General features: G+C 39.3%; 1 pseudogene; it reads left to right on the top strand.

The window, feature by feature from the left end:
- Positions 1-603: 603 nt before the first annotated feature.
- LOC122467961 lies at positions 604-973 on the top strand (annotated as a pseudogene).
- Positions 974-10281: the final 9308 nt, after the last annotated feature.

Below are 10281 nucleotides of genomic sequence, written 5' to 3'. Positions count from 1 at the left end.
GACAATTTGTAATTTTCATTGAGGTCAAGAAGGTAGAAATGGCTCTTTAAGAGAAATAAATACACACCTTGGTCTATCAAGAGCTTTATGAAGTTTCTTCCAGTTTGGTCCTTGGGAAGGACATGAAAATTGCATAGCATTGTTTTCATGCTAGTTACCTAGGAGAAGGTAGGGGGAAAGAGGCCCTTGGAAAGGGACAATCATCTAGCCTTTTTTTTTTTTAATTTTTAACGTTTATTCATTTTTGAGAGACAGAGAGAGACAGAGTGTGAATGGGGAAGGGGCAGTGACACAGAATCCAAAGCAGGCTCCAGGCTCTGAGCTGTCAGCACAGAGCCTGACATGGGGCTTGAACTCACAGACCAGGGGGATCATGACTGGACCTGAAGTCAGATGTTTAACCGACTGAGCTACCTAGGTGCCCCTCCTGGGGTTATTTTGAATCACTTTTGCAGAAATTTAAAATTTTTAATAATTTTTGCAGAAAGTTTAAAGTTGGGCCTTTTCTCAGCTGCTGCTAAGGTGCTCTGTCCTTCCGAGGAAGCTAAGGCTGCTTTGGGGTGAGGCCCTCACTTCATCCAGCGACTAGCACTGTGCCAGCTCAGCACTCACCTGCCCATGGCCTCTGTCTAGGAATTCACCTGCATCTGCTCAGCCCTCATCCAGCATGATGATGAGGTGACAGTCACGGAGGATAAGATCAATGCCCTCATTCAAGCAGCAGGTATAAATGTTGAACCTTTCTGACTAAGCTTGTTTGCAAAGGCCCTGGTCAATGTCAACATCAGGTGCCTCATTGTAATGTAAGGGCTGGTGGATCTGCCCCAGCAGGAGGACCTGCTTCTTCCACCACTGCTGCTCCAGCTGAGGAGAAGAAAGTGGAAGCAAAGAAAGAAGAATCTGAGGAGTCTGATGATGACATGGGCTTTGGTCTTTTTAGCTAAACCTCTTCTGTAACCTGTTCAATAAAAAGCTCTTAAAAAAAAAAAGTTGGTCCCTAGGTTATAACTGACCCAAGGATTGTCTTCAGTATGTTCTTGACATGATGAGACCAGTTATCTTCTTTTAGAATTTTACAGAAGCTGGTGGCATGTATTTCTCCTGCCCTGGCTCCCTTTTCCTAGCGCTGGAAAAACATCATGCATAATTCACAAAAGAGTCTTTTGGGCTAAAACAAAAATTCTCTTCCTTTGTTCCAAAGTTGGTTAATGGATTTTTGTGGCTAAAATTTTTAAACCTACAAAATAGGATTCAGATTTGGAAGGGGCTCAAGGCAGAGTGAGCTTTCTGTTTTTATTTCTGGTTATGTGCAGCTCAGGACTATAACATCATGGTGCTGGAATTCAGATTTTATGGAAAAATGATGGGTGCTTGACAAGATTCTATATTGAGGGGCATCTGGGTGGCTCAGTCAGTTAAGTGTCTGACTCTTGATTTCAGCTCAGTTCTTGATCTCAGGGGCATGAGTTCAAGTTCTGCATTGGGGTCTGTGTTGGGCATGAAGCCTACTTAAAATTTTTTCTAAAAAATGAAGAATCTATATTGTGGATGTTGACTAGCCTTGTTTTTAAGAGACGGATAACATGAGTGGGGTAGAGGGACTGAAGGAGAGAGAATCCTAAGCAGGCTCCACAATTAGCATAGAGCCCAATGTGGGGCTCAATCCCATGACCCTGGGATCATGACCCGAGTCAAAACCAAGAGTCAGACACTTAACCAACTGAGCCACCCATGTGCGTCTAGCCTTATTTTTGCAATATATATGAATGCAGAATCATGTTGAACACTTGAAACTAATATAATGTTATGTGTCAAATATACCTTAATAAAAAAAAGAATCTATATTGCATGAGATTACATGATATTTAGCACTCTTGTCTGTACCTACATCAATGCCAAGCCAGAACACAGAATGGAGATGTTACTTCTTACACCTACAATGGTACAATCAGCTCACGAGATTGACATATTTTGACTTTGCTAATGATTGCATGTTCAGATTCTTGGCTTCTCAGGACCCTTCAGGATAATATACCAGTTATATGTTTCTTGTACTCTTAGTGTGGGACATATATCAATTTTGGGGCTTCTGTCCTCTAACAACTCTATCCCATAATATGCAACCCCCAGAAATTTTTTCAAATGTGACTTTCAAATTGAATTGTTGTTATAATTGGTCTAATAGTACTATCATGTAGATTTGCATCATATCTTAGAAATTTCCTCATTTTACACTAAATGGATTTTAGCATTTTCTGCTTTTTCATCATTGGGTTCTCCAAAAATGTTGCTGGGCAGAAATTTCATTCTGAGTTTCTGTGGAACAGAAGAGAAATTGAAGATTTACACAGTCATATGCTATAGAAGTCATCAGATTTTGCAAAAAGATTTTGAAACAAGACAGGAATGGAAGTGCAAATCTCAGTGGGTCTTAGTGTTTCATCACAAAGTTTTGTGGTAAAACCAAGATGAAACCACAAGTTTCACTGTTAGCCAGACCAGCACTGGAAGAATGATCGATTTCAAGGTTAGCCAAGGTCAGGCGGAAACTTGGCTTGTTTTATTCATATGTTCAAACCCCAGACCTACTGAATTTTGTATGATTTGGGGTTTCCAAAACAGAAAGCATTTGGGGGCCCAGTCCAAAGCTGAGGCCTACAGACTAAGGGTAAAGAAAGTTGTTCTGTCTTGGTTTGCACTTTAGCGCAATTACTAGCTAATTACTACCCAATTACTAGCTGAACCTTATTTACTTAAACTGTTCTTTGGAAGTTTAAAAAACCAAAGTATGTATTTTCTCCCTATTTTCTGCCTAATAAGAATACCAGGATTCTTCTCCCAGAGTCTCCAGATGTTTCTACAGGCCACAAGGAGATTTATATCTTGAAAGATTTCACGGCTGCACTTACCAGCACTCATAGACTGTATTCCATTCTTCAGCTCAATATTTGGATAATTCTCTTGGGGTAAAAGGAGCAAGGTTGCCTACTCTTAAAGAGTCTGGCCCAACCCAGTAATTTGAAAAAAATCATGTACTTTCAGAATAAGAATTCAAAGAAAAGAAAAGAAAAGAAAAGAAAAGAAAAGAAAAGAAAAGAAAAGAAAAGAAAAGAAAAGAAAAGAAAAGAAAAAAACAGTCAAGCTCAGAGCCTCAGATGTGTCCCCCATTACAGTGGGGAAAATGTGACACATGAAAGACAATCTGTGGCAGCCCAAGTTCTGATTAGGGCATCATCAGTGAGGAATATGAGGCTGGGAGTGACTCTAATTATGCCAGGACCAAATCTACTAGGAGGTGGCAAATCCATCAGGTCAATTGGACATGCTTTTGGCTGCACATTATAGAAAACCCTTCTACAAGGTTTCAGTCTTACAGGGTGTTATTTGTTGAGACTGGTTGGTGGTTCACTGATGCCATCAGGAACCTAGACTTTTTTCTTCTTTCCATTCCACATTCTTATTATGGTCACCTTAGGATCTTAAGATGGCTGCTGTGGAGACATCATTCATGTTTGTATTCCATTCAGGCAGAAAGAAAAAAGGAGCTAAGGCTTAGGGGCAAAGTGGTGAAAAGGCCCATTTTATGCAGAAAACAAGAACTTATCCAGAAGAACGTATTTTCACATGTGCTGACTGGGTCATCCAGTCAACAATATCTACCTTAACTAACTGAAGACAGGTGGTCAACAATAAGAGGATACCCTGTAACGGCATAGAAGAGCAGATGTGAAATACTCTGGCTAAGGCAGACCACATCTACAAACCAGACCCATGGAGTAATTAGCTGTAGAGAGCCCTGCAGCTAAACTTTGGAGGACTCTGAAAGAGAAGGTTCTTTGTGAAAGTTCATGGAGAAGTCCAGGGAAGGTAGTATCAGATTATCATAAAGGGATTGTGTAAACTACAATAATTGGACATGGGATGGTTAAAATGTAATGTTATGAGCTATTATTGACCATTAAAGTTTCCAGAATGATCAAACCAGCTAAACCCACATCTTTCAGGGTCTTAAGGAAGACTTGCTTCCTTCCTTCCTTCCTTCCTTCCTTCCTTCCTTCCTTCCTTCCCCCACCTGCTTCTCTTTCTTTCGATTTTTCTTTTTTTCTATTCATATTTTTAAGTTTTTAATCATGAAAAATCTCAGCATACAGAAAAAGAGAAAGAATAATACCTCACAACTCCCCCATTAAGTTTCAATAAATTATTTACATGTTTTGCCTTATCTTTCGTTCTATATACAAAACCATTAAATACACATTAATAGGTATATACACACATGTGTATATATATATATATACACACATATACATATACACATACACATATCTATCTATCTATCTATCTATCTAGATATCTATCTATCTCTGAGCTATTTAAGTAGGTTGTAGACACTTTACCCCTAAATACTTTTTAAAAATTTATTATTATTTTTTAATGTTTATTTATTTTTGAGAGAGAGACAGAGCATGAGCAGGGGAGGGGCAGAGAGAAAGGGAGACACAGAATCTGAATCAGGATCCAGGCTCTGAGCTGTCAGCACAGAGCCTGATGCCAAGCTCGAAGTCACGAACCGTGAGATCATGACCTGAGCTGAAATCAAGAGTCAGACACTTAACCAACTGAGCCACCCAGGCACTTTCTAAACCACCTTGTTTTAAGGATTAGGTTTTTAAGCTGTCTGAAGGACAAGCAAAATTGTTTTGTTTTCATTCTTCTTGAATTTTCCTTTGTTACATGTATTTTTCCCTGGTTACCTCACTGTGTCTGCTTTTGCTACTGTTGATTTTATCACACCTCCACTGTCCCAGGCAGCATGTTTTCAGCCTGCTGGGCTAAAAGTGGTGGAAAAGGTTTCCTCACTGGCACTGACTCTCTCTGGTTTCTTTTTAGGGCCAATATACTCTTGTTTTAATTATTCTATTTCTCCTGACATTCAAAATCTCCTCTCTTTTTAATTAGCTTAAACCAACCTCAGGCCTTTATTGATGGGAGAGAGTTTTCAAAAGCAATATGCAGAGGGTTTGCTTGCCAGAAAGGTTAGCCAGCAAGCACCTACCTCTTGTACAAGGCCATATGTTCTCTAAGGAATAGGAGTTCATTAACAGACTTTGTCGTCTGAGAGTTTTTTTTTTATTCTTTCCTCTCTTTCAGACTTAGAAGGATGTCTAAAGTGTTTATTATTAGCCTAAACTGAGAGCAAGTGAATGTTCTTATCATTCAAAAACAAATACACCTGTCTGGCAACAGGAACTCTGCCTGGCTTTATGAACCAGGAAAATCAACACTGTATTCTGAGCTCAGCCAGTAAATCTGAGGGGCCTGTAAAGTCATGTTGGAGAAGGGGCTCTTTGTGGAAGGATCTAAACTTCCACAGGCTCAAGAATTCTCACTGGAAGACCAGACTTGCTAGTCATGTGTCTGCACAGACTCTGTATCCTACTTATGTGTCCTATACTACTAAATATAAAATAAAGAACTCTGAAGGTTGGGAACACACTGAAAAATTGGTAGGGAAGAAATCTAAGGGATAAAGAACCAATATCCTGTGACTGCTGTCAGATTGGCACTTCTTCCTGATATCTCCTAAGGGCCCCCTTCACTACTTTCCTTTTTGCTAAAAAAGAAGCTAGTTTAGTTCCAAAAGTTAGCTATTGTTCTGATTTCCCTCTCCTAGATTTAAAAATGAAATTTAAGAGTAACTTTACTTTTCAAAAGGAAAAGGGTGTTTTGACACTGCCCAAATGCACAAAGCTATAACACCCAATATTCATTTAGTTATTTGACTACTCTTTGAGTAACTGTGGATTTTAAGGACAAATAAAGGTGTAGTATATGAGAACTTGCTCTCCAGAAACTTATGATCTAATGGGGATATAAGATGCATCACACCCACACCAGATCCACACATCCATGGCTCCCACTCTCTAATCATTAGCATCAAGGATGCTTTCATATTGGAGACAGTTTCAGTGTCCTGCTGGCCCTGACCCTTTCCCTCTGTAATTTTAAGCCTTCTTAGATTGGACTCAAAGGAATTTTAAAAAAAAACAACAAAACAGCTTTAGAGTCACCGGAACAGGTGCAGGTAGTGCTGTCTCCTTTTACCTTAGCTGTTTGGATATAATTAGATGGTTTATCTCTGAGGGGAGAGATTTCTACATCAAATGTAGGAGTTTGAGTGAGTTGTAAAGGATAATATTTTTGATGAAATAAAAATGTTCAGGATCTGTTTCAAGAAATGATCCCAAATTAGGGAGAAATTGAACACATAGTTATTACTACTAATGAATGTAGTCAACCAAATTTAGAAGTTGTATTTGTCATACTTTCAAACCTAAGATAGCCTGTGAGACAATGTATGTTTTGAAATGAGCAGAATGGTGTTCAAATTCTGCTCCACCATTTTCTATCTGTATAGCTTTAGACAAATAACTTAAAAGTCTAAGCCTCTACTTTTACCTCTGCAAAATGGTTATTACCAACATTCGCTCTTCACAACGGTGTGAAGATTGAGACAATGTGTGCAAAAGCTTTTAACTTGGTGCCTGCCCCCCGCCCCCACCCTGCCAGTGCTAATTCTGTCCTTGTCTTTTCCTACACTTCTCTTTGGAGGATTATGCCTGTATTTTATTTTAGTTCATCCTTTTTTATTTTTTTTTCCTGTTCTTGGCTTTTCTCATTGTTTTTGTTCTTATTTTTTCTGGCTGATCTTGTCTTTTTGGTTTCCCTCTCTCTTCTCTCTGTGGATGTTTGTTTTGCCTGTGTTTATTTTTCCATCGTGAACTTTCCTTGAGTTCCTTTCTCATTTGCCTTTTTGCAGACGTCTTTTGTTTTACCTGGGGCTCTAGCCCTTTGCACATTGATGTCAACACTGACTGCTGATTTTGGACTTTGCTGAGGAAAGGGGGGTGGAAGGTGTGGGAAAACCGTTCTTATGGGGCCTAGAGAAAGGATATTGGGATGTTGAAGCAGTTAGTTACTTGGCTATAGATATTTTGCAGACATACACTTCAGTTCCTGGCCAGAAGTCTGACGCTTTTTCCCGCAGATCTTCAGAATTTTTGAATCTGCCCTGATTTCACTCCCTTTCTCTTCCCTCCCTGTTTCTCTACCCGGTTGCAGTAGAGCTCAGCTTTCCCCTCCCCAACTTCCTGCTGTCTTGCTTTCTCTGAAACATGTTTTACCTATTACTGCTCCTCTCCAACATTTCACTTATGTGGAACACCCACTTGGAAGGGGAGTTGTTTTTGAAGAGGAGGAGGTCTTATTGATGATAGCAATAAGAGTAAGAGTTGCATATGAAGCACCAATGCTCATACAAGGCCAAAAACAAGACAGCAGGAACTCATGACCCTGTTCCATTGGGCACAGATTCTAATAGAATCCAGAGAGTCCAAAGGATAGAAACAAGCTAAGGGAGTGGTGGGTGGTGACAGGAAGGAGAAGCCAGAGAATATTTCTTGCATCTTAATTTCCACATTTATTCATCACCTATGCTGGGCCAAGCAGTGTGCTAGGCTCTGGGTATCATTTGATGAACAATATACAGAAAAGTTTTGTCTTTAGTAGTCTTTGATAGTTCTAGTTGTGTTCTAAAGAGTTAGACTCTCCCCAAAATTCCTATCTAGTATTTTAAATTTGGACATAGTTTTCTACCTTGAGAAACACCATGGAAGGGAGCCTGTGGCTCCAGTGGCAGCAATAGATCTGGCAGTGCTTGGGGGCAGTGGTTGGTGGCACACCACGACTACCCATTATATGTCCTTAAATATTTTTATTATGGAGTTTTAAGCAAATGTGGAGAGAATAGCAGAATGAATGTTTATGACCTACCACTCAGCTTTAATAATTATCAACATTTTTTGGATCTTGTTATAATTCCTCCTTCCTCTACTATTTTCCTGAAATATTTTCATGCAAATTCCAGACATCATGTCATTTCACCTTTATCTTAGTCTGCATCTTAAGTAGGCAAGACTTTTTTTTACATAGCCATGATGCCATTATCACATGTAACAAAACCAATAATAATGACATAATTTCCTCTACTATTCATTCCACATGCAAAATTTTCCCCTGTTATCTCAAAGATGCTTTTTTATGGTTGGTTTGTGTGCCTGAAGATCAAAGCAAAGCCCACACATTACATTTAGTCATTCTGCCTTTTAAATCTCTTACTCTATAATAGGCTCCCTCCATTTCCCCCCATATCATTGCTTTTTGTAGAAATTTGATGTAGTGGATGCTGTGGTGTGCTGCCTAGATCCCTTCCTCATGACCAGAGCACTCATTCCTGTAACTTCCAGACCCACAGCATGTATCTAATGACTACAGCATGGAGGTTCTTCAAACAATTAAAAATAGAACTACCCTATGATCTAGCAACTGCACTACTAAGAATTTATCCAAAGGATACAAAAATACTGATTCCAAGGGGCACATGCACCCCAATGTTTATAGCAGCACTATCAATAATAGCCAAATTATGGAAAGGGCCCAAATGTCCACTGACTGATGAATGGATAAAGAACATGTGGCATATATGTATACACACACACACACACACACACACACACAATGGAATACTATTCAGCAATGAAAAAGAATGAAATATTGACATTTGCAACAACATGGATGGAACTAGAGTGTATTATGCTAAATGAAATGAGTCAATGAGAGAAAGACAAATACCATATGATTTCACTCATATGTAGAATTTAAGAAACAAAACAGATGAACAGAGGGGAAGGGAAGCAAAAATAAGACAAATACAGAGAGGGAGGCAAACCATAAGAGACTCTTAAATACAGAGAACAAACTTAGGGTTGCTGGAGGGGAAGTGGGTAGGGGGATAGGTTGAATGTGTGATGGGCATTAAGGAGGGCACTTGTTGGGATGAGCGCTGGGTGTCATGAAAGAGATGAATCACTGAGTTCTACTCCTGAAGCCAAGACTACACTGTATGTAAATGAACTTGAATTTAAATAAATGAATAAATAAAAATTGTTTAGAGAGTAGAAAGGCCTGACTCTCTTGCTTCAGTTTAGGACAACTCTGAAGGACTATCTCAACTCCAGAGCTTCCTGTGGGACTAAGACCTCAGTTGCGACTATATCACAGGTCAATTTCTTCCTCTGCCCGAACTTGTTCCCCTCACTCCCTTCAGGTATGTTCCTGAGGCTACTCCCAGTAAAATGCCTTGCACGAATCACCATGTCAGAGTCTATTTCCTAGGAAACCTAACCTAGACAGTTGATACTATGAACGCTCTAATCAAGCAGAATGTAAAATGGGATTTTAGAACTGGATCACCTGCCTATCAGCTGGCAATACAAACACCATTACTGGTGGTAGATGAATACTGATAACATTCATATGGTGTAGAGTCATAATTTGTAAACAAGAATTTCATACTCCACTCTTTAATCATCAACACCCTTTCCCCTTCCTGCCCTCTAACTTCTCAAGGTATAATTATTGGCATGGCCTCACTCTCTCTTTTTATTGAAAAAAATTTTTTTCTTTTAGTAAGCTCTTTATTTTGAGATAATTTTAGATTTATATACAATTATAGGAAATAATTCTGAGAGGTCCCATATACCTTTTACCCAATTTCTTTCAATGGTAGCATCCTGCAAAACTATAGTACCAGAATGCAATCAAGGTACAGAACATTTCCATTACCAACAGGATTTATCATGCTTTCCTTTAAAAACCACGCTCTCTTTCCTTCAGTGCTCCCCTGCCTGGCAACCACCAATCTGTTCTTCATCTCTATAATTTTTCATTTCAAGAATGTTGCATGAACGGAACCATACAGTATGTAAACTTCTGAGATTACTTTTTTTTCACTTAGCAAAATTCTCTGGAGAGTCATTCAGGTTGTTCTATCAATAATTTGTTCTTTTTTTAAACAATTTGTTCTTTTTAAAATTGCTAAATAGGGGCGCCTGGGTGGCGCAGTCGGTTAAGCGTCCGACTTCAGCCAGGTCATGATCTCGCGGTCCATGAGTTCGAGCCCCGCGTCAGGCTCTGGGCTGATGGCTCAGAGCCTGGAGCCTGTTTCCGATACTGTGTCTCCCTCTCTCTCTGCCCCTCCCCCGTTCATGCTCTGTCTCTCTCTGTCCCAAAAATAAATAAACGTTGAAAAAAAATTAAAAAAAAATTGCTAAATAATATTCCATGCTATGGATTTACAACCATTTGTTTAACCATTCATCCATTGAAGGATATCTACATTATTTCTGGGTTTTGGCTATTATGAATACAGCTGCTATCAAC

The sequence above is a fragment of the Prionailurus bengalensis genome, chromosome B3 (genome assembly GCF_016509475.1).
Source record: "Prionailurus bengalensis isolate Pbe53 chromosome B3, Fcat_Pben_1.1_paternal_pri, whole genome shotgun sequence".
Taxonomy (NCBI): domain Eukaryota; kingdom Metazoa; phylum Chordata; class Mammalia; order Carnivora; family Felidae; genus Prionailurus; species Prionailurus bengalensis.
Note: the sequence above shows the minus strand (reverse complement) of the source record. Positions and strands in the feature narration are given on the sequence as shown.